This window comes from Gorilla gorilla, chromosome 12 (assembly GCF_029281585.2).
Source record: "Gorilla gorilla gorilla isolate KB3781 chromosome 12, NHGRI_mGorGor1-v2.1_pri, whole genome shotgun sequence".
Taxonomy (NCBI): Eukaryota; Metazoa; Chordata; class Mammalia; order Primates; family Hominidae; genus Gorilla; species Gorilla gorilla.
Genome location: NC_073236.2, coordinates 129074615 through 129099394, shown reverse-complemented (window position 1 = coordinate 129099394; position 24780 = coordinate 129074615). Strand labels below are relative to the sequence as shown.

At 50.3% G+C, this 24780-nt stretch overlaps 1 long non-coding RNA gene across 1 annotated transcript; it reads right to left on the bottom strand.

Moving 5' to 3' along the window:
* Positions 1-10967: 10967 nt before the first annotated feature.
* Positions 10968-20796, bottom strand: LOC129531517 (uncharacterized). Its single transcript, XR_008676730.2, has 3 exons — positions 20451-20796; positions 14830-15006; positions 10968-12852 (listed from the first exon to the last, which is right to left on the bottom strand). It is a non-coding gene; the product is annotated as an uncharacterized lncRNA (long non-coding RNA).
* Between the last annotated feature and the right edge of the window lie 3984 nt (positions 20797-24780).

The window sequence follows — 24780 nt, the reverse complement described above, 5'->3', positions numbered from 1 at the left end:
AAGCCAGAACCCAAGTTCTTGGATGCCCACATTCAAGCTCTTTCCCCTAAAACCTACTGCCTCCTGTGAGATTTCTTTGACTACTGCAATCCTTCACCTTTGCCATTCTTTGCCGACGCACACACACACACCCGTGGCTGCTCCAGCCCGCTAGGATCACTCTCCCTTTTTATTCCACTCAGGAAGCTTGTATGGTTTTTCATGAGTGAAAGTGATGTTATTAAAAGGCTAACCTTGATTACTCTCTAATTTAGTTAAAAGAATAAGTGGTTTGCAGACATGAGTACTTTATGTTATTAGCAGCAAGTCACTTGCCCTGCCTCAGCAGCTGATGGTGACACTGTTACAACACGGCAGGTAGAACTATGGCTGCAAACCCCCTCTGTCTAATTAAGGGACTCCCAGGTGCCTATTCTGAGTTCTAGTCACTTAGGTCATCTTTCTGGGTTAAAACAAAGAACTGTCCCCAAGCACCAGAGTTGAGAGTGACTCTTGTTTTAGGGCTTGTGGAAGAGACCGCAAGCAATCAAAATCAAAGTTGCAGATTCTGGAAATTCCTCCACAGTCGCAGAACTGCAGCCAGGTATATACTGCCTGCCACACTTCACCAGACAGCTCCCCCGGTGGGCGCCCAAGGCCTTGCCAATGGAATGGGAGTGGAGGTGATAATCCCAACTGCTTAGCCAGGTCCTGTTCCTCTTCCACCAGGCGGAATTGTTGGACTTGGGGCACCCTTGCTTCTACCATGCAGACCCCCACAGGGCCCTTGGGGACACTGGAGCAGTGGCAGGGAAGGAACCCAAGTCTAGAATGACCGGGAAGATCAGTGCCACCCTCCAACCTGGATGGCTCACCATGTAGCTGTTACTTTAGAGAGAAGATTCTATAGTTTTAGCCATTGTATTTTGGAATAACTTGCCACAGGAGTTTAGCTTGACTTTGACTAATACAGGGCTTAATGTTCTCAGGGTGAAGAATCTGGGCTAATATACCCACAGAATGAACAGGGTAGATCCGACAGGGGACATGTACCTCTTCCTAGGGGTGCTCAGGAGACACACAGTGCTCCTCTCTTGACTTTCTCATTCATTCTGAGGTTCGGATCATAGGTAGAGTAGTCTTATTTTCAGTGGGGATAGGCAGATGAAGCCTTTTAAAAATACTGATAAAATGCACATAACATAAAATAAAATTTACCACTTTAACTTTTTTTTTTTTGAGACAGGGTCTCACTCTGTCACCCAGGCTGGAGTACAGTGGTGTGATCATAGGTCACTGCAGCCTCGACCTCCTGGTGTCAAGCAATCTTACCACCTCAGCCTCCCAAACAGCTGGACTACAGATGAAAGCCACAACACACCTGACTAATTTCTGTATTTTTTTTTGGTAGAGATGGGGTTTTACTATTTTTCCCGGGCTGGTCTCAACTCCTGGCCTCAAGTGATCTGCCCACCTCAGCCTCCCAAAGTGTTGGGATTACAGGCGTGAGCCACTGTGCCCAGCTCACTTTAACCATTTTATTTATTTATTTATTTGAGATGGAGTTTTGCTCTTGTTGCCCAGGCTGGAGTGCAATTGCACTATCTCGACTCACTACAACCTCTGCCTCCCGGGTTCAAGCAATTCTCCTTCCTCAGCCTCTTGAGTAGCTGGGATTACAGTCTTATGCCACCGTGCCTAGCTAATTTTGTATTTTTTTTAGTGGAGATGGGGGTTTGCCATGTTGGTCAGGCTGGTCTCAAACTCCTGACCTCAGGTGATCCACCCACCTCAGCCTCCCAAAGTGCTGGGATTATAGGCGTGAGCCACCATACCTGGCCTTTATCTGTTTTTAAGTGTACAGTTCCGTGGCATTAAATGCACTCACATCGTTGTACAACCTTCATCTCCAGAGCTTTTTATCACCCCAAACTGAAACTCTATCCCCATTAAATGCCAACTCCTCATTCCCCCTCCCCCTGACCCCTGGCAACTGTCATCCTACTTTCTGTCTTTATAAATTTAACTACTCTAGACATCTCATGTAAGTAGAATCCTACAGTACTGTCCTTTTGTGAGTGATTGATTTTACTTAGCCTAACGTCTTCAAGGTCCATTCATGCCGTGGCATGTGTCAATTTCCTTCCTTCTTAAAGCAGAGTCACATTCCATCATATGACTAGACCTCATTTTGTTTATCCATCCATCTGTTAGTGGACGCTTGGGTTGTTTTCACCTTTTGGCTGTTGTGAACAGATGGAGGCTCCTACTCTGGGGGTTTCCTCTACTTACCAGGTGCATTAGCCATGGTGGTTGATGGGTACATTATGGGACTTTTCCTTGATAGGGAGTGGGCAGGAGAAGTTGCTGAGCTTGAAAGTGAGAGAGAAGAGGAGATGAGTGAGGTGGGGATGGGGAAATTATTACCGAATGTTCACCATATGCCAGGCTCCACATATTTACATCTGTGAACCTGCTAAAACTGCTTTTGTTAATCAACAAAAAGTTACAGTGCTGAAAAATCTTATTCCTGAAAAAGCACAGACTGTTATAAACTGTGCTATTTGAGATAAATAGAGTAAGAATGGAACATCCTTCTTTTGTCTGAAGGACCTGAGTCATCTTAACACTGAGAAGCTGCCTTGATTTCCAACCCAGGGCTTTCTGGACACAACATTGCACATTTGTCTTAACTTCATCATTTCCAAGGAAAGAGGAACCTCCATCCACTTCGTAGCCCAGGTCTGACCGTAATTCCTTTATACACAGTTGTGTTTTGCTTTGAGCCTATTAAAACACTGCTTTATTTAAATCTTTCCTACATCCTTCCCTTCTCCAACACCCTATGGTAATCCTGTTGGCTCGCTTGGTTAGAGTTGCCCCATGGGTCCTCTGAGATGCCCTCTCTTGTTGCAGTGATCCGAGAAGCCCGCCTCTGCTTGTCTGTAGGTTTGTCCTGCTGGTCTCTATTAGATGGGGCCACCATGTGTTGTGTTTCGTTTAATCCTCACAGCAGCCCTGCAGTTAGATATGACTAGTCTCACTTTACCGAGGGAGACACTGAAGTCCAGCGGTGTTCTTGGCATAGTGAAGTGGCCTCGTTGTCTGGGGTAATACCCGTGGTTCGTTGTCTCATGGTCATGGAGATTAAAGACGTGGACCCACAAAGAGTTAGGTTAAGAGCGGAAGTTTAATAGATCAAAGAGAGAGAATAGCTCTCTGTTATAGAAGGGGGTCCCGGAAAAATGGGTTGTTGATCTGTGGTTAAATGTGGGGTGTTTTATAGATGAGTCACTGGGGAGGCAGTGTCTGATCTACAGAGGGCATGAAAAATTGATTAGGACCAGGTGTGTCATTTGTATAGGGTGTACATTTCTGGCAACCCCCACCCCAGTAATTTATTATAGGTGTGTTTTCAGTCTGAATTTTCATGTTGCCCACTTCTTTTTTACTGTACACGTGTTAACAAAGAAGGGGAAGATGGAACTTCCATGGTGGACATGTCCAGCCCCCAGATAGGCTCGTTTCTATAGATGTCATCGTTGGCATTCCCCCATGTAAGTTTCTAGTTTTTCTAGTTGTCTTTGTTTATCTGTGTCTGTAGTATGATTTTTCAGGCTATTCTTCGTTAGGAAAAAAATAATTTCTTGAGCTGTTTTTTGTTAGAAGGGAAGTTCTGTCGAGGACTCTTTTGTCCTCACTATCTGTCTAAATAATTTCTTTCTACCTCCTGTATCAGCGGCACCAGCTGGGGTGGCCCGAAGCCAGGGAGCTGGGCCAGTTCACTCACATGGCTGGAAGTCGGAGCTGATGTTGGCTGGGACCTCAGCTGGGGCCAGTGGTCGGCACACCCACACAAGCTTCTCCTGGAGGTCTCTTCTCATGGATGCTGGGGGTATCTTCTCTCCTCTGGAAGCTGCGCTCTGAGAGTGAGCGTCCTAAGAGTCAGGAAGAGGAAGCTGCCACTTCAGGACCTGGGTTTGGAAACTGACCCTGGTTAAGCAGGTTGTTGGGCCCAGGATGAAGGGGATGGGGGTGGATTCTACCTCCCAGGAGATGGCCACAGAATTTTCAGGTCGTGTTTTAAAACAGCCTTCGGAGATTTGGAATGCCCTCTTCTTACTTTTCTGTTGCTGAAATATTGCCCATCCTTTATGTCCCAGCTGAAATCCACCTCCTTCCTTCCGCCTCTCTTACCTCTCAGTTGAAATTAATCATGGCCTCATCAGCTCTTCCAAAGCTCACCCTCGTCTGTTGCTTCCAGTCTCTATCGTTGCACGGTAAGCCAGTGGACGGCAAGATTCGGTTAATCAATTTTACCTGTGTGTAGGGAGTAACAGCGTGCCCCTGACATAGGCAACAGGCACCCAGCATTTGAGTGTTAAAAAATGAATAATTGCTGTGAAGCCAAGGGGTAGAGGCAGGAGAAAGAGGGGTCAGAGGAGAGCAGTCCCCGATTTACCCAGGAGGCCTCTGGCTGTGTGGTTGGGTGTTGCCTTCTATTCAGTGGTATCTGAACTGATGCTGAGCAAACATCTAGAAAGAGGAAGCATTGTTGGAGAATTCGACAATTCAGCACTTCTCCCTCTATAGGGTTTTAAGTGTTTCTGTGAATTTAAAGATTCTATCCAAGGGCAATAATAAATGATTTTTTTTTTTTGATACAGGGTCTCATTCTGTCACCCAGACTGGAGTGCAGTGACGCAGTTATGGCTTGCTGCAGCCTTGACCTCCTAGGCTCAAGTGATCCCCCTGCCTCAGGCTCCCAAGTAACTGTGACCACAGGCGCATGCCGCTATGCCCGGCTAATGTTTTATTTTTTGTGGAGACAGGACCTCACTATGTTACCCAGGCTGGTCTTGAACTCCTGGGCTCAAGTGATCCTCCCACCTCAGCCTCTCAAAGTTCTGGGATTACAGGCTTGAGCCACCACACCCAGCCTTATATAAACGATTTTTAAAATTTAAAAAAAAATTTTTTTTTGAGACAGAGTCTGTTGCCCAGGCTGGAGTGCAGTGGTATGATCACGGCTTACTACAGCCTCAACCTCCTGGGCTCAAGTGATCCTCACACCTCAGCCTCCCAAGTAGCTGGGACTACAAGCATGCACAACCATGCCCGGCTAATTTTTGTATTTTTGTAGAGATGGGGTTTCACCATGTTGTCCAGGCTTGTCTTGAACTCTTGGGCTCAAGTGATCAGCCTACCTCGGCCTGCTAGAGTGTTGAGATTACAGGCATGAGCTACTGCACCCAGCCATAAATGATTTTTATTTATTTATTTATTTTGTTTTTTTGAGACAGAGTCTCGCTCTGTTGCCCAGACTGGAGTGCAGTGGCGCGATCTAGGCTCACTGCAAGCTCTGCCTCCCGGGTTCATGCCATTCTCCTGCCTCAGCCTCCCGAGTAGCTGAGACTACAGGCGCCCGCCATGACGCCTGGCTAATTTTTTGTATTTTTAGTAGAGATGGGGTTTCACCTTGTTAGCCAGGATGGTCTCGATCTCCTGACCTCGTGATCCACCCGCCTCAGCCTCCCAAAGTGCTGGGATTACAGGTGTGAGCCACCGTGCCTGGCCTCATAAATGATTTTTAATGTAGCACTGCAAACAGGGATAAGTGGGCTCATGCTCCTTACTGGGACTCATTGATAAGGAGGCACTTAGTAGAGTGATAATATCTTCACCCTCTATAGCATCTAATAAGTCAAACAGGTAGCTTGGGATCGGTGCAGTAGCATTTGGGTGTATGTTCTGGCCTGGCTTTACTAAACAATTTGCAAGGCTTCTAGGCAAAGCTAAAACCAAAACATATGGTGGCCACTCCAAAAGTGAGGTCTGAGCCTTTGTTATGGCTGTTGCCTCTCTAGCAAGTCTGAGGAGACAAGCTGTGAGCACAGCTTCCTGCGGACAAGACAAGGCCTCCCCTTTGTGAACCTCCCATGATGCCTGGTCTCCAGCTGCATCTTTGATATTGGCCATGGACAGTTTTTCTGTGCTGTATCCCCATGGCTTATCTGGGGCCAATCTTAGAGTACCCCAGTGTCTTCGGGGTGGTTTATATAAATCCACTCAGGGACTAGATAGTGGTGGATCATTTGCTATGACTCCTTTCTCCAGAAGTAGAGGTGGCCTGGACAAATCACCTTGCTCATTGTTTCTTGTGTTTCAGAGGTTAGAGCTCAGATGCTAAAGAATCCAAGGGACAAATCCCAAGGGTGCAGTCTCATGGTCAGCAGCCAAGCTCTCCTGCCACAGAATGAAGCTCTCTCTTCTCCATCCACACTGGCATTTGCTGCTTGGGATATAGCAGCTGCTTCCCAATTCTTTGTCAGGCCTCTAGCCTCTCACTGCTGCTAATTCATGGACTCCCAGGAAGTTGCTTCGAAAACTTCTTCCAATCCTTCTTATGGCTCATATGAACTTCAGAATAAAGTGAGAGAGGGTTAGGAAGAAGGAAATAAATCTCTATTCAGTGCCTAGGTGCTCAGCGAACACTCTGTCATCTGTATCAATGACACCACCAATCCAATTGCTCAAGCCCCCAAATCTCATTGGGTTCTCTTTCCATCACCAGCTCCCAACATTTTTTGGCAATTTCTGATAATTTGAGCACCAAAACATATTCAAATTCTGCTGACATTTTTCCCACTTTTTTACAATTGCCACCACCTTGGTTCCAAATGGCTATGTGGACTTTTGCAGTAGCCCCTCAGAGCCAACAATGTTGGTGCCGTACTGTAGTGGATGTTGTGGTGTGTAGCCCAGACCCCACTTCAGGAGGGGACACTCACACCTCCAGTCATAGGGAGTGTTGACTGCTGTTGCTTCATGGCTGTGTCCTTCCATTGGCTAAAAAGAGCTGCTGTGCCCAAGGTTATACTCCCTCCCTGGGGGCAGCTTACATTCCATGACTGATAGATTTGGGGATACAAAGGACTGCCCTCCTTTTCTCAATTTGGGACAACCCTGAAGGCCCTTCCCAGCTTTAAGCTTCCCATGGGGGTCCACTGAGGCCCTTGTAAGCACCCACATCATGATTCAACTTTATGATTTAGCTTCTCTTACCCAACCTTATTTTTGCCACCTCCTTGTTGGCGTCATTGCCAAGAGCACACTCCAGTAAACCTCCTGTAGGCAGATAGCCATCTCAGAGTCAACAATGTTGGTTCCATACTGTAGTGGATGCTGTGGTATGTAGCCCAGACTCTGCTTCAGGAGGAGACACTCACACCTCCAGTCATGGGGAGTGTTGACTGCTGTTGCTTCATGGCTGTGTCCTTCCATTGGCTAAAAAGAGCTGCTGTGCCCAAGGTTATGCCCCTTCCCTGGGGGCAGCTTACATTCCGTGATTACATGTCCGTGGCCGATGACACCTGTCGAGTGTTCTGCTGCCCCTCCCCATTGTGTAGCAACCCTGGGTGGATTCTAGCAGCGTTGTCCAGCTGGCAGAACTCTATCCCCCTTGCCACAGTTATTGGCTCAGGAAGGGTTTTGTCACCACAATAGCCACTAAGCCAAGTGGCCAGTGGCATTCACATGGCCACAGTGATTGTTCCAGGGTGAGCATGTGACATAAACCAATCAGAGTGAAGTTCTGGACTTTGGTCAATGGCTAGAAGAGTGGCATTTGCTTGGGCAGAAGAATGGATCCCCGTTGTCCCTGGAAACTACCCCACAGGATGAGGAAAACCCACGTGGGGATGAAGCTGAACGGGGGCAGAGCTGAAACAGTCACGGAGAAATGGAGCCAATCCCTGATCAGTGTCTGAAGACTGTCCTTCAGCTGAACATTCCAGTTATTGAAATACGAAATCATCTTTATTGTTTAAGCAAGTCTGATTTGGGTTTCTAATTGGTCTTTCTATTTTCACTCTTGGTATCTGTGATGGTTAATATAGAGTGTCAACTTGATTGGATTGGAGGATGCAAAGTATTGATCCTGGGTGTGTCTGTGAGGGTGTTGCCAAAGGAGATTAACATTTGAGTCAGTGGGTTGGGAAAGGCAGACCCACCCTTAATCTGGGTGGGCACCAGCTAATCAGCTGCCAGTGCAGCTAGAATATGAAGCAGGTGGAAAAAAACGTGAAAAGGCCAGGCTGGCCTAGCCTCCCAGCCTACATCTTTCTCCCATGCTGGATGCTTCCTGCCCTCAAACATCAGACTCCAAGTTCTTCAGTTTCAGGACTCAGACTGGCTCTCCTTGCTCCTCAGCCTGCAGATGGCCTATTTTTGGACCTTGCGATCATGTGAGTTAATATTTTAAAAACTCCTCTCTCTCTCTCTCTCTCTCTGTCTCTCTCTCTGTCTCTCTCTCTCTCTGTATATATATATATATATCCTATTAGTTCTGTCCCTCTAGAGAATCCTGACTAATATGGCATCTTAAAATTCTTTTTCCACAAAGCAGACTCTTATGGATTCTTGAAAATTTTAAATTAATTCACACTCCTCTCCCCTACTTAAAACTTTCCAATGGACAACAGAAGAGAAATAGACAATTTGGAATTCATCAAATTAAAACCTTTTGTGCTTCGAAGGGCACCATCAAGGAAGTGACAACCCACAGTGTGGGATAAAATATTTGCAGTGATATGTCTGGTAATGAACTAGTATCTAGAATGTATAAGGAATGATTACAACTCAATAATAAAAAGACAAAAGAACCAATTTAAAAATGTGCAAAGGATCTGAGTAGACATTTCTCCAAGGAAGACATAGAAACGGCCAATAAAGCACATGAAAAGATGCTCAGTGTCATTAGTTATCAGAGAAATGTCCATCAAAACCACAATGAGAAATAACTTCATACCCACTGGCTTGGCTAGAATCAAAGTCAGAGAATAACAAGTGTTGGTGAAGAGGTGGAGAAATTGGAACCCTCCAACACCGGCTTTTGGGAATGTAAAATGGTACAACCACTTTAGAGAACAGTCCAACAGCTCCTTAAATAATTCAACAGTTACCATGTGATCCAGAAATTCCACTCCTAGGCATCTACCCAAGAAAATGAAACACATGTCCACACAAAACACATACAGGTATGTTTTAGCAACATTATTCGTCATAATCAAAAGGCTGAAATAACTCAAATGTTCATCACCTGACGAATGGATGAACGAAAAGTGCCATGCTATACAACGGAAATATTATTCAGCCATTAAAAGGAAGGAAGCGCAGTGGCATGCCACGATATGGATTGACCTTGATGACATTATGCTAAGTGGAAGAAGCCAGACTCAAAATAACCACATGATTACTTTCATATTCAAGTTCGGAACTAGGAAGTCTATAGAGACAGAAAGTAGGTTTGTGGCTGTCTAGGGCTGGGAGTTGGGAGAGGACGGTTGCACATATCTATGAATTTACTAAAAACCATTGAATAATGGATTTTTTTTTTGATGGAGTCTCGCTCTTGTTGCCTAGGCTGGAGTGCAATGGCGCAGTCTTGGCTCACTGCAACTTCTGCCTCCTGGGTTCAAGCCATTCTCCTGCCTCAGCCTCCCGAGTAGCTGGAATTACAGGCGCCTGCCACCACACCGGCTAATTTTTGTATTTTTAGTAGACAGGAGGTTTTGCCATGTTGGCCAGGCTGGTCTCAAACCCCTGACCTCAGGTGATCCGCTTGCCTCAGCCTCCCAAAGTGCTGGGATTACAGGCATGAGCCGCTGTGCCAGGTCGAATTATATGCTTTAATTGGGTGAATCATATGGTGTGTGGATTATATCTCAATAAAACTGTTAAACAGACAGAACCTTTCCCAGTGGCTTCTTATAAGACATAGAAGAAAAATCTGCCCTCCCGAGCAGACCTTTAAGAGCCTGCCTCTGACGTCACCTCAAACCCCTCCCTCTTTCCCTCTGTTCATGGCAGTATTCTTTCAGTTCCTCAGACACAACAGGCTGGTTCCCACCTTCGGGACTTGGCACGACCTGCTGCCTCCATCACTGCAGCCTCAGCTTATTATGTACCACCTCTTCAGGCTCTTCTCACACCAGGTGATCTGAAGTGAGAGTGCCCCCCGGTGAGCAGTTCATCAAACTCGGTGTTTAGTTTCTCCTCAGAACTGATCAGAATTCATATGTGTCTGATTGATTGATTGATTGAGATGAAGTCTCGGTCTGTTGCCCAGGCTGGAGTGCAATGGCACAGTCTCGGCTCACTGCAACCTCCGCCTCCCGGGTTTAAGCAATTTCCTGCCTCAACCTCCTGAGTAGCTGGGAATACAGTTATGCACCACCACACCTGGCTAATTTTTGTATTTTCAGTAGAGACGGGGTTTCACTATGTTGGCCAGGCTGGTCTCAAACTTCTGACCTCAGATGATCCGCCCTTCTCAGCCTCCCAAAGTGCTGGGATTACAGGTGTGAGCCACCACACCCGGCCTTATTTACATATTTATTTGTTTATCATCTGTCTTCACTAGGATGAAGCCTCCATGGGGGAACAGAGGAGAACCTTCCTATGTGCTGGCGACATCTGTCTACAACAGTGTCTGCCACATACTAATAAAGTTTAGTGATTGAAAATTTAATGAAAGTGTAGGTTTTCAGAAGAAATATAAAGGCTGGATCTGGTGGCTCACACCTGTAATCCCAGCACTTTGGGAGGCTGAGGTGAGCAGATCACTTGAGGCCAGGAGTTCAAGACCAGCCAGGCCAACATGGTGAAACCTCGTCTCTACTAAAAATACAAAAATTAGTGGGATATGGAGGCACACACCTGTAATCCCAGCTACTCAGGTGGCTGAGGCAGGAGAATTACTTGAATCTGGGAGACACAGGTTGCAGTGAGCCGAGATCACGCCACTGCACTCCAGCCTGGGTGACAGAGTAAGACTCTGTCTCAAAAAAAAAAAAAATTTTTTTTTCTTGCAATTCTTTAGAACTAGAGTAAAAAAAAAGTTTGTTAAAGTTTAATCTTTTTATTTTTATTTTTTTAATGCAATGTAATAAAATTAATAGACTTCATTTAGTCTATTAGAGCAGTTTTAGGTTTACAGCAAAGTTGAGGGGGACAGTGAATTCCCCATAAAACCCCTCCCCCTGCCACACACACAGCCTTCCCCACTATCAACATCCCACACCGCAGCAGCCCGCATGTTTGTTACAATGAACCTACATTGACACCTCATTATCCCCCAGAGCCCACAGTTTACATTAGGGTTCACACTTGGTGTTGTGCATTCTATGGGTCTGGACAGATGGAGATGACACACATCTACTCTTATAGTATCAGACACAGTAGTTTCACTGTCCTAAAAATCCTCTGTGCTCCAACTATTCATTCCAACCTACCCCCAATTTGCTTTATCTGTATATCAATTTTTCAATTAAAATGTATCAGAAATTCACTGGGCAGGAAGTAGTTTCAGAGGGTGAGGAAGAGAAAGAACAGGCTGCCGTTTGTCATTTCCCCTTTAAGAAGTGCAGAGTGTCGAGGCCATGGGCACAGCCTGGAGCACCCTGTTCCAGTAGGGTGTGTGCCCCCTCCACCCAGGCCCACGACCCTGAGACCAGAGGAATGCGAGGGTCTGTCTCCCGCCCTCCTTGCACCACCAGGGCCCAGGGCACTCTTCCGCCCATGCAGATGGCAGCTGGGACGAAGGGGCAGCACAGTGCCAGTCTCCTGCTAGCCTGTGCAGGGCAGGCGACACTGGGCATGGTGCAGCCTTGCTGTCTCAGTGTCCCCTACCAGCCCCCTTTGGATCATGTCTGATTCTTCTGAGGACAGGCGCTGCAAATAAAACACCTCTGAGAATTTGGGGCACAAGTTTGCTACACTGGAAACCCCTGCTTTGGAGGGGGCACAAAGCCAAATGACCCCTGGCTCTGGCCCTGGGTCACAAGTGCATGGATGTGTCCGGAAATTCCCAGGGGCACTCCGGGAGCCTGGGATGCATGACCAGCAAAGCAGGGCTTCCTCCTTGCCTGCTAGGGTGCCCGCTTCATTCACTCCAGACGCTGGTGTGGTCTGGGGACAATTGATGTATCATCACGTTAACGGTGTTATCCCCCACCCCGTCTTCAGTGACCCAGGTCACCCTCTCTTCTGGGGTGCTGTCCAGGCACTTTCCAGGATTGCACTGGCTTCAGCAGGTCTTCGTGCCCTTCTCATTCCCCAAGAGAGAATCTGCTTACCCGGTGTTGTGAAAAGGGGGATATCTGGCCTGAGCTTTTGGAGAGGCTCTGGGCTGGGAGAAGGGTTTGTGTCATGCCCACCTCCTCAGCTGTTTGTTCCCCTGATGTCCTCTCTCCCAGGGTCTCTTTTGGGCCACTCATACCCAGAATCCTGGCTTATGGAGACCTCCCACCCCCAGGCAGCTCCCAGCACTGTTGGCTTCTTCAGCTTCAGGAGCACCCGTGCCTCACAGCCCTGTCCCCTCTTAGTTGAGCAGGTGGGCTCTGCCCTGCTTCTCCAGACTCTCATTTTCCTCCTTCCATTGCCTGCTATTGCCTATAATTTGGCCAAAAGCCATAATAACCAAGGGTGTTGACTTTTTGCTCTCCAATCAAAAGATCCTGTCCTTACCAGGAACTGCCCTTGTTAGAAGGCACGGTGTTGGGGGGTGAAGATTAGAAACAATTTTTCTGCCTTTCGCTGAGTCAATCACCAAATCCCGCCAAATTTGAAACCTCAGTGGCATTTTCTCCTCTCCACACAAATCCTAGTTCAGGTCCCAGAATTTCTGGCCTGGGCTATTGCAACAGCCTCTTTTTTTTATTATTATTTTTAATTTTTTGTGGGTACATAGTAGGTGTACATATTGACACTGTACGTGATTAAATTTCCAATCTCTTTTGGAGGTGAGCTCTGAAGTCCACCCCTGGATTCCTCTGAGGATGAGAAGTCGGGTCAAACTGTCCCTCTGACCACCTAAAAATGGCATAAATCAAACCTCAGTGGCTCCGTGGTGGCACTGTGAAGTCCACATGCCTTCACAAGGTGGCAGGGCTTGTCCTCTGTGCTCCCGCCATGCCCAGGTGCTTCAAGTGTCTTGCATGGAAGACTTTGCTCTCTGGCTGTCTCTGCCTAGGATGCTTCTCTGTCCCCCGCTACCTTGGCTGACACTCATCCCTTAAGCCATGGCGGCCCTTCTAGGAAGCTTCCTCACCCCAGGCCCTGGGAGGTGTGGGCCGCTCCTGCTCCACACTGCCTCCTTGCACCCGCGTGCAGAAGCAGTGCCTGTGTCTGCCCCTCCAGTGTGGGTGCACAGCTTCAAGACAGGGGCCAGGACTGGGCTGTGTCCCAGCTCCTAGCACGGCCTGGGAAAATGAATGAATGAATGAATGTTGGAATGAATGAACGCATCCGTGAATAAAATGCTGTGGACCTCCGTGCCTATCAGTTCTCCATTTGTTTTGGCTGGATGCTTGTGTTTGAACTGGTGGAACTCAGTGAGTTTGCAAGCCTGCCTGGTTCTGGCCAGAGGGTCAAGGTTCTCTCAGGCACCTTTTTCTGCAGGCACAGCTATGGGGCAGGAGTGCGTCTGCAGGGACACGGGGTGGCACCCAGAGCCTTTGCAGGAAGCGGCAGGGCCTTTCCTCCCTGGCGGCCTAGGGAGTGCTGCCAAGGGACAAAAGAGGATTCTAAGTTGTTTTCTGGAGCTCACTCTCTCAAAAATAAAATCCAAAACCCAGCCCATGAGGGCAAAGCAATTTTGTAGGAGATACTTGTCTTCAGTTAAAGTGAGAAATTAGTTCAAGGAAATAGGCAGAATGTGGCCTCAGACTTAGAGCTGAACTGAACTGCCCCTCCAGGCCCTCGGGTCACCCCCTGCGCGGGCGTGGCTGTGCCCCTGGACACATGGGGACTCCACCTGCGCAGAGTGGGCCGGAGCTGAGGTCTGCCTGGTGCCACCCCCGCCGGCTGGTGGCTCAGGAGGCACACGGGGCACTTCTGTGGTCTCCTCGGGCGCTTGGCCACGTCAGCTTTTCAGAACATTCAGTTCCTCCCCACTTAGCCTCTCTGTCTCCCTCCTAGGGAGAAATGAGCTCCCTCCTGCACCGGCCCAGCCCCTCACTGTCCCTGAGCCACAGGGGCTGGCGGGGAGGGCCCTTGTGGGAGTGCAGCGAACCCCGCTCTGCTTCCAGCCGCTGGTGAGACCCCCTTTCTCTCCGGGATTCCTTGACTGCAGTGGGTTTGGGTTGGCCTCACCCTTGGCACTTGGAGCCGCAGGTGAGTCTACTGTGATAGGACGGGCGTTGATGAGCGCTGTGACCACTTGCCCCCACCTACTTAGCCTTCCCCTTGACCCCGTGGCCAGGGCTGTGGCGCTGCCCTCCTCCCAGGCCCGTGCACATTGCAGTCTACCGCACTCTCTTGACTCGGGGAAACGCAGGCTGGCTTGTTTCTGAGGGTGGCCCCCACCTGGCAAAACTGCTCAGCTCACTAAGAATCAGCGGCACTGGTCACATTCCTTCTCAGGCTCCTTCTCCCTGTAAGCCTCTTCCGGCATGGTGGCTGGAGCCCTCCCTTGCAGCTGCTAAGACGGCGTTTCACCTGGCAGCCCCGCATCCTGGGGCAGGGGCAGGTCATCGGTCAGACCTCTGGGTAGCCTGAATGGGAGGTGTCGTCAGCTGCTGATTTGGGTGCAATAAGCAGCTTTCAGATCCAGCTACGATGACCCCCTCGCCTCCACACCCTGCCTGGCAGACACAGGTAATCTGCTCACTGGACAGGATTGGCCTTCACTGAACACGAGTTAATTGATACCAACGTCTCCTTCATTGAGTGATTGTGTGTCTGACAGATTCTAGGGCCTGACAGGATGCAGTTTCCAAGCGGGACCCAGCTCCCGGCCATAGTCATCCTCCTCCTCCCAGCCACCTTCCCGGACCCCTGCTGTCCTACCTGGGGCAGCCAGTCATGGGGCGTGAATGTCCTCTCCTTCCTCTCCCCTCAAACCTCTCTCTCCTCATGTGCCAGGCTCTCTGCTGGGCGCTGAGGGCAGAGGGGGGCAAGCCAGGGTCCCCTGGAGCTATGATGGTGCCACTGCACCCCAGCCTGGGTAACAGAGCAAGACCCTGTCTAAAAAAAAAAGAGAGAGAGAGAGGAGAGAATTCATTTCAACAGATACTTACTGAGCACCTATGATATTCCAGGCACAATTCGAGGTGGTGGAATATGGCGGGGAGTGAAATAGACAACAATCCTGCCAGCAGTGTTGACGTGGAACACACCCACCCAGCATCCCCACCCCAGGCACATACTCACCCCACGGGCGTGAGAATTCACCAAAAGGCAGGCTTAAGAATGCTCACAACAGCAGGACTGGCCAGACCCCAAACTGCAAACCGCCCAAATGCCCATCAGCAGTGGAAGGATAAATTGTGTTCTGCTCACACAGTGCAATGCAGTGCAGCCATGAGAATGAGCAAACTGCAGCTGCAGATATCCTCGCCATCTACGCCTCACAAACACCACCTGGTGGGATTCTATCAATTCCTGTTTGAAGCACGAGGCCAGGAGACCTAACCTTGCAGCGGGCACCCTCGGTTGAGTAGTGACAGGATGTGACCGCAAGGGGGCGCTCTGCCATTGCTCTGCGCAGGCTGCTGCGGTGATGCGTGTGGGATTTGAGCTGTGCGCTAAGGACTCGTGCGCTTTTCTCTGTATGTGCTGTACTTAGATACAATATTTACACTAAAAAATCGGGGCTGTGGTGGACCGAAGGGTCCAGGCTCAGGCCCTGGGCTGGCTGAATCCTGCAGTCAGCATCTCCCGCCTCGGTCTTCCTTCCAGGAGGTCGGGTCCAGGGCAGAAGAGGGCGACCCCAGAAGAGGCATCTCCTGAGGGGAGGGGCAGCTGGCTTGGAGGCCAGGCTGTGGCTTGCCACAGGAACAGGGAAAGGAGGCGGTGAGGATCACCTGAGCCCCCAGGGACATTTGGCGGACGCAGAAAAGGCAAGGTCGAGTCCAGTGCTGGTCTCACCCCCCGCCCCTCCAGCCACTGAGACCCGCAGAAGCCGGGACTCTGGAGGCTCCCAGAACTCCAGCCCTCTGGGGTCACTCTCCTTAAAAGGCCAAGTGAGGGGTGGGAGGAAGCTCACAGATGATATTGGGGCATGGAGAAAGGCCAGGAGTCCCCATTCCCCAGAGGCAGAGCAGTCAGAAAGCATCCCCTCCCCTGCCTGGGCAGGTGTCCACGTAGAGCCCAGGCTCTGTGTCAGGGACAGCCCCGCCCCCTCGACAGGCCAACTCCGCAGAAGGGGCCCACGTCTGTGTGGCCTCTAGGCTCACTTTGGCCAGGCTGGCTCCTGCCCTTGGGCAGGCCCAGGATCTGGGGTCTTTTTCCCTGTCCTGTCCCTCTCCTCTCCCCTCCTCCAGCTCCCGCAGTTGTTAATCACCCTTTCCCGTTTGGAATTTCCCGATCAGCAGGCCTGGGAGGCAGCTTTCTCAGGCCCCCACTTTGCTGCTGTGTCTCTGAGCTTGGTGTGTCCCCACCCCCACTGACGGTTTTCAGTCCATCACCACAGTGGGGTAATGAGCCTCACAGCCAAGGGGAGTGGCCCCCAGAACCTCAAAAACCCACAGCGGGCTCATTCCCTGACTTCTGCCAGGTAGAGGCGGCTGGGCCTTCTTCCCAGAACATGTTTGAGCCCCTTCTCAGAAGTTTCCAGAATGCCAGTATGGTTGGCACCAGCCTTGTAAGCCCCTATGAATAGAGACACATCCCTCTTATACCCACACACAGATTGGAACTCCCGGAGGCAGGGCCTGGATTCCAGGGCACGTGCTTGCTGTATAGTGGGCTCTTCAGGGAGATGTATGAAGTTAAGTGGATGTGGACATTGAGGCTGGAAAGGTTAAATGACATCCCCAGGGCTGGAAGCCATCAAGTGTCTGGAAGTGGAGCTTGGAGCTCGAGGTGCCAAGACCCTGAAGTGGCAGCCAGTGTCTGGTTATTGGAAGCCCCAGACGTTGGTTTAGAGAAATCTTTGCCTCCTCCCAGGTCCCACCAGTGCTCTCTGTGTTTCTCTTATCTTTGGATGTTGCCACATGGAAGCGGAATTCTAAAATAATTTCCTCTCCCTTCCCCCATCCCCAGACTTCTGAAGAAGATTTAAACTGGGCATTAGGTGTTTTCTAAATACTGTTGCAAAGTCCCAACAGCTTCTACAGTGAGAGCAACGCAGATCTGGGGAAAGATCCCAGTGAATTTGTATCTTTCTTTGGGGCCTCAGCAGCAGCTGCATGATTTCAAAAGGAGGCAGTGCCTCACTCTACTTTCAGGCTGCACTTCTGAGCAGAGACAAAAAAGGGAACCTCTCAGGCTGGATCAAAGGCGAGCCTCTTTCTATGTGGGCCACGGATGCTGCCTGCAGCAGTATGCTTTGGAGAGAAAGACCCTCTCTGTGGAGAGGGAACATTCTGGACACGTGTGCCCTTCTCCTGTGAGGCTTCCCTCCCTCCCTGGGGCTGGCCACCCTCCCTCCCTCCTTCCACGGAGGCCTGGCCTCTCTGTGGCACTGCCCCTCACCCCTCTGGGCTGCAGTGACTCCCAGAGGTGGGATCTCATTGGTCCCTGAGCGCCTGGCAGGACTGACAGGGTGCTTAGTAAACCCTTGTGGCCTGGATGCAGGCCGAGGCTCCTGTGGCCTGGGAGGGTCCAGGTCCTTCTTTGTTATGAACACTAAGAGGCAGGTCTCCTCCCTTCCCTGCCTCAGACACACAGGGGACACTTGATGTGTTTGTGGAGTGAACTAATTTCTCCCCCCCCCTTCCTTCCTTCCTTCTTTCCGTTCTTTCTTTTGACAGAGTCTGCTCTGTTGCCCAGGATGGAGTGCAGTGGTGTGATCTTAGCTCACCGCAACCTCCGCCTCCCAAGTTCAAGAGATTCTCTTGCCTCAGCCTCCTTAGTAGCTGGGATTACAGGCACGCACCACCATGTCCGGCTAATTTTTTGTATTTTTAGTAGAGACAGGGTTTCACCATGTTGGCCAGGCTGGTCTGCGATCCACCTGCCTCGGCCTCCCAAAGTGCTGGGATTACAGGCATGAGCCACTGTGCCTGGCCTAGAGTCAACTAATTTCATAGCGTGGGTTGATGAGCATGAACACGTGGGGCGGGCCTACAGCAAGGAGCAGCACCAGCGCCTGTGTGTGTACTGTGGCCGCTGCTCGGCCCCGGGCGGTGCACTTTACCTGAACCGTCCTTCCAGGCCTCCCAAGCCATCTGCAGGAAGTGCTGTTTCCATCCCAGGCCTGAGATGGTGGAAAGGCTGGGGACTCCAGGGACACAGGGCTGGCAGGCGGGTGAGGTGGGCGGGTACCCCCGGCAGTCGGGCTCCGGAGCCCGCCTTCTTGACCAGGCCGCTGGCAGTGAGCCAGCCGGGTTCCGTTTCCATCGCGGGCCTTATCCGGGGCGTATTCCTTCCAGGTGCGGCCTCCGGGGAAGCCCAGTCCCCAGCCTGGAGGTGACGAGGCCGGCGCACCCACCAGGGGTCGCTGCAGGCAAGAGCTGGAGGCCTGAAGGCAGGTGGGGCCCAGGGAGCCGGCCCGGCACACTCGGATACACAGCTTTAGGTGTGCCAGATCGGGACGATGTTTTAATAAAAGTAAAGCAGACATCTCCGACCCACGAGGAAACCCAGCCTGGGTTTGGATCCACCTCTGAGCTCCACCTTCACTCAGCTGCCAAATGGGGACAGTGGCTGTGGCCCTGTCTCCCTCATGGGACCGCCAGGGGATCCTATGAAATCACAATGCTTAGAGAGGGGGCCGGGCGCGGTGGCTCACGCCTGTAACCCAGCACTTTAGGAGACCGAGGCGGGCGGATCATTTGAGGTCAGGAGTTCGAGACCTGCCTGGGCAACATAGTGAAATCCCGTCTCTACTAAAAATACAATAATTAGCTGGGCGTGGTGGCGGGTGCCTGTAATCCCAGCTACTCGGGAGGCTGAGTCAAGAGAATCACTTGAACCCGGGAAGCAGAGTTTGTAGTGAGCCAAGATCGAGCCACACTGCACTCCATCCTGGACAAAAGGGCAAGACTCTGTCTCAAAAAAAAAAAAAATGCTTTCAGACCGTGGAGTACCTTGGTGCCTGAGATGATCCTACTGACCCCACTAGGTGCCCGTGGGGGTGCCACCATCAGTGATGAGGGGGAAGGGGGATCAACCCCTACTTTTCCGAGGGTCTTTCCCATGTAAGAAATACAAGCTGAATCTTCCTGAAATTCAGCCACAGATCCCGCACTCCCTTAAGGCACACTCAGGTCCTACGATGGCCTGCTGCAGACACTGGCAACGTCAGGCCTGGAGCATCCTTGTCTAGGATGGGTCTGGGGCTTTGGGCTCTGTGGTGTTATTTTATTATTTATTTATTTATGTATCTATTTTTAGAGACAGAGTCTCACAAAGTTACCCAGGCTGATCTCGAATTCCTGAACTCAAGCAGTCAGCCCGCTGTGGCCTCTCAAAGTGCTGAGATTAAAGGCATGAGCCACTGTGCCCGGCCTTCTGTGGTTTTAAATGAAACTTTTGCAGGCTTTTTTTTTTTTTTTAATTAAGAGATCATTCGCATGCCATAGAATTCACTCTTTTAAATTGTCCAATTTGGTTGTTTTTAGTGTATTCACAAGTTTGTGTAACCCCCCCCAAGCAATTCCAGAACACTTCATCAGTCACCTCAAAAAGAAACCTGTGCCAATTTTCCCCTTCCCTTAGCCCCTGGCAACCACTGATCTACTTAACCTTTTCTTTATATTGTGTCTTTTCATTGCCACTTGTGTTCTATGGGGATTAAAAAAAAATAGATGGCTTACTTCATGTGAGCAGGAAGGGACCTGTGTCTCAGTGTAGCAGACAGGGTTATGGGGACTCCTTGGGGTTAGAACGTGGGGTCCCATGCCTCAACCCTCTCTGATGAGCTGTGTGAGCACAGAGGAATGAGAACAGCTTTCTGGCTTTTTGTCTTCTCATTCTGTTTCATTCTCATTCATGATGGTTAATAGTGATGATACTTGTCCCACTTACAGCAAGAAAATCCCACCTCTCCTAAACAACAGAACCCCAAATCTGCCTGGGCTTGATGCTGGGAGGAGAAGCTTCCAGGGGCAGCAGGATCAAGGAGCTGGCTCTGTCCCTGCCTCTGTTCTCACTGTCACCCCTCTCTGTTTCCCATGAGTGCGGCCCCCAGCAAGCTGGGCCTGTGTGCTGCTCCCATGGCGGCCACGGCCCCCTTACCCAGGACACCACCAGCCCAGCAGGGAGGGGCTGACATCCTCACAAAGACTTACTAAATATTCAAGGAGGCGACGGGGAAAAGAAAGCACGAAACACAGCATTTAGTTCCCTGAAGTATTAGAAGCAGTTTGCAAAGATGCACTCAATATGACAAGATTAAAAAACATACGTGAGGAAATCAGAGAGGAATAAAAATGAGGGGGAGAAAAAAATAAGATGAAGCCAGGGAGAGGTTGGTATGGAAACTCCAGATGGTGATTTAAGGAGCACTTATGCAGCACACTTACCACGATCCGAGCGCCGTGCAAGTATCATCAACTCATTTGATCCTCGGGACACTTTGGAGGCAGGGGCTGTGATTATCCTCATTTTGCAGTCAGAAAAGCCAAGGCACAGAATTGCGGCTTGTTCAGGGGCTCCAAGCTTCTAGGTGGCAGAGCTGGGTCTCAAGCCTGGGCAGCCTGGTGTGCAAGTTCATGCCACCCCTGCTGCTTTTTCATGATATCACATGAACGCACTGGGGGTGGGCAGGGGAGCCCGGGCATGAGCAGAATAAGCAGGGAATATCTTTGTCATCTTGGATCTTGTTCCAGAAATCATAGGTATTTTGCATTTTTCCCCATGATGTTTCTATATTTGTGCAAGTGTGTTGAAAATTAGATGTGTGTGTGTGTGTGTGTGTGCGCATGCACTCTGTCTGAGCTTCAGCTGAGGCCCTGAGGGGTTCTGAAGAAAGCACAAGGTGTCAGGTAGCCCATCTCTGCCTGGGCGGTTGAGAGCTGTTCTGCCAGCATGGTCCCTCACCCACTCCAGGGAGAATAAGGCAGGGTGAGAGTTTGGGGAGCTTGAGGAGGCTGGTGCAGGGACTGCTCCGGAGAGGTTGCCTGTGCACTAGTCTCTCCCAAGTCTGGGGGAGGCATTTGAGGGAACTGTCTGGATAGTTGTGTGTGTCTTTGGAATTGGAGGGACCCAGGGACTGGTGTCTGAGCCCCTAGAAAATTCTCGTGATGAGAGAATGTTGGCTAAAAGGCTGGCGTTGGGCGCATCCTTCATTCATTCATATGACCCTCAACAAACATTTACTGAATGTTTGAATGTGTGTTCTAGGTGCCAGGGATGCACCTGTGGACCACACAGATTGCCCCGTGACCTTACATTCTAGTAATGAGGGTAACAGCTTCAGAGGGACCCTGCCCACGAGTTGGGGGCAAGGGGCCTGCAGGTGAGGAGTGGGCTGCAGCGGGCTCTGATTGGGCATCTGGAAGAGGCCCCGGGTCTGTGGCTGGATCCCTGCACTCAGCATGCCCCAAGATGGTGGATGTTTGACACCATTCATTGGTTACATACTGTGTACATATAGTATTTGTAATCTGCGTTCTCCCTGAAAGTAGAGATTATAGCCCCACTTTGCAGAGGAAAGCAGTGGCTCAGAAAGTGCTGGGGGTGGGTGTTGAGGTCCACCCAGGGGTTCTTTTCGTCAGAGCTGGCCACTCTCCTGCCACTCTGGTGAGTTTCTCTTGGTTTTCAAAAATGGAGCAGGCAGGAATGGAACCTCTCTGAGCTCCATCTTTGCTGCAATCTGACACACGTCGTGAGTTATGTCAATTTTCCAGAGGCTCCAGGCAAGAACAGCTCCTCGTGGAGACTTCTCGGGCTTATTAAGGAGTCATCTGGGTGGCAGCAGCAAGGAAGCAGCTCTAAGCATGTTCTGGAATCATTCATAGGCTTTTATTTTCTGAGCTGTTCCCAAGAGTGTAACCAAACGCTAATACCATTGACATTGTTTTCTTAATGATTACTTTGGCTTGTATTAGGAAACAGCTTAATTAGCATTAATTAGAGTGTTCTCTCTACAGGACACATCTCCCTCAAAGCAAGATCTCCTTAGTTTACTCATTTGCAGGGGGAGAACTGTCACTGACTGAGGTTAAGGGTGTGGCCCAAGGACACAGGAGGTGACAAACTGGGGAACAAAGCTGTCAGTTTGTTCAGGCTGCTGTAAAAAAATCACCACGGATTGGGTGGCTTAAAAACAGCAAAAATTTATTTCTCATAGTCTGGAGGCTGGGAAGTCCAAAGATGAGCGCGCCTGCGGATCTGGTGTCTGGTGAGGACCGATTTCTTGGGTCTTCTCAATGCATGCTCACACAGTGGAAGTGGCAAGGCAGCTCTCCATGGCCTCTTGTGTAAGGGCACGGATCCCGTCAACCACTTCTCAAAGACCCCACCTCCCAATACCATCACACTGGGCATTAGGATCTAATGCATGGATTTTGGGGAGACACAAACACTCAGTCTATGGCAAAAGCTCTAACCACAGCCCCTAGTCCTGTCTTCTCTACATTTGACTGTGCTGCTTCTCAGAGAGCAGGACTTATCATCAGAGAACCTTCCAGTTTCTTGCTCTTCTGCTGGAGAGGCCTGTGTGGACGTCCCCCTTGCCAGGGCCAGCCTTGTCCATCGGAGGAGTCGCACAGGGCCACCCCAGGGTTCAGTAGGAAGTGACTTCATTCAGCGGCAGGCCTGACCATGCAGCATTTTCCACAGCGTTGATGAGAAAGGACAAAGGTGCTGAAGTTTATGAAGAAAACCCACAAAATCCAGGGTTTCTTTCAGGTGGTTGTTATTTCTGAAAATCTGAATTTTTAAAATGCTGGGTATGTAATTACCATATTCTGTAGATTTGTACTCGAATAAATGCTGCAACGTCAACAGTCAGTCAACAAATACTTGCTGAGCCCCTCCTGTGTGCCGGGCACTGTCCTTGGTGCTGGAGATGCTAGGCAGTGCCTGGTCCTGGTCTCAGGGTTTAACGCTGCTGAGGGTGGAGTGGGGAGCAGACACAGAACAGACAGCCATGACAATTCTAGGTACAGGTGCATGCTGGGAGGATAATAACAGGAGGCCATGTGACAGCGGGTGACCAGGAGGGGGCCTTAGCCAGTAGTTGGTCGGGGAACGCCTCCCCGAGGGGAGAGGCAGAGCAGAGGCTCACATGATGAGGTGGTGGCAGCAGATGCCCTGGGGGATTCAGGCCATGTCCAAAGAGTGGCCCAAAAAAGGCCCTGGGGCGGGGATGCTGTTGGGCTCGGAGCCTAGTGAGCAAGGGGAGACGCAGGTCCAGGGTGAATGTGGGAAGGGGCAGGGCAGAGCACCACGGGGCAGAGCGTGGATTTCACCCTGGCTGAGAAGTCTCTGGAGGGTTTTAAGCAGGGTGCTGTGGAAGGAGACTGTAGATGGATGGGCGTGGAGGCAGTGAGATGGCTTAGGGGTTGCTGTGTTGCAAAAAAATCAGGAGGACAAGAGAGACCTCGGGGTAAAGCAGGAGGATCACAGGCAGCTTGTTTTTTTTTTTTCCCCCCTTTTAATTTCTATTTCTCTTTTCTTTCTTTAATATCCCACCTCAGCTGGATGGGACAGATGAGAGTTATGGTGAGTTAAATTAGGGCCATGTGTTAGTCAGGGACTAGGCAGGAGACAGAAACCACACCGGTACTTTGAACAGGGAAAATGTAACAGGGAAAATGACTCATCAACAAGCACAAAGGGTCTGGCATTATGGGTTGAATTGTGTCCCTGAGAAAGACATGCTGAAGTCCTAACCCCGATGCCTGTGAATGTGACCTTATTTGAAAATAGGATCTTTGCAGATGTAATCAAAGGCAGGCTTTGTCCAATATGCCCAGTGTCCTTGTAGGAAGAGGGACATTTGGATGCAGACACACAGGGAGAAGATGGCCATGGAATGCAGAGGGAGAGAGTGGAGTGAAGCCACTGCAAGCCATCAGTGGAAGAGGCCAGGAGGATCCCCGGGGTCTTAGAGGGAGCAGGGCACTGCTGACACCTTGATTTCAAACTCCCATCCTCCAGAACTGTGAAGAACATGTTCCTGCTGTTTTTAAGCCACTGGTTTTTAGCACTTTTGTTACAGCAGCCTCGGGACACTACTAACAGGTGAAATCTGGTGGCTGAGTGCTACAAAGGGTAGAAGAGCACTCCAAGGATCTCAGGAACAGCAGCTGCAGGAAGCGGCTGCTACCTTTAGGGCTGAGAGGGAGTCAACAATGAAGGAACTAAGACTTCTGCCCCCTTGAGTGGAGCCCCAGACCTTCAGGAGGGGATGCAGCTGCTGCAGGAACACCAAAAACTGCTGCTGGTGGGGAGATTTGCCAGCGTGGGAGCCAGAGCCGTCTAGAGGGCCAGCCCAGATGGGGGCCTGAAAACTCGAGAGACAGAGAGAGAGCAGGCCAGAGCTACTCCACAAAAGTGGCTCGTAGGGTGTAGGGTGTGAAGTTTGCTGGAGAATGAGTGCTATCACTGCTCCTGCACACCAGCCCCACTGGCAGCTGTGCCACAGGAGGAAACGCCATGTTCTGGCAGCAGGAAGAGAAGCCCCTTCTTCTGCTGTCTTTGGGGCATCCCTCCAGAGCCCCCTGTGACAAAGCCTAACATTGCACCAGCTGACAAAGGGGAAATGTTTACAGGGCCCAGCTCCAGTATTTCAAAGCAGGGCAAAGAAGGGTGACTTTAGAGCTGGGACATAATAACCTGATGACTTGCATAGCTGGTAGCAAGAAAGGGGTGGGGGAACTTATGTGACCAAACAAGGCTTGGGCC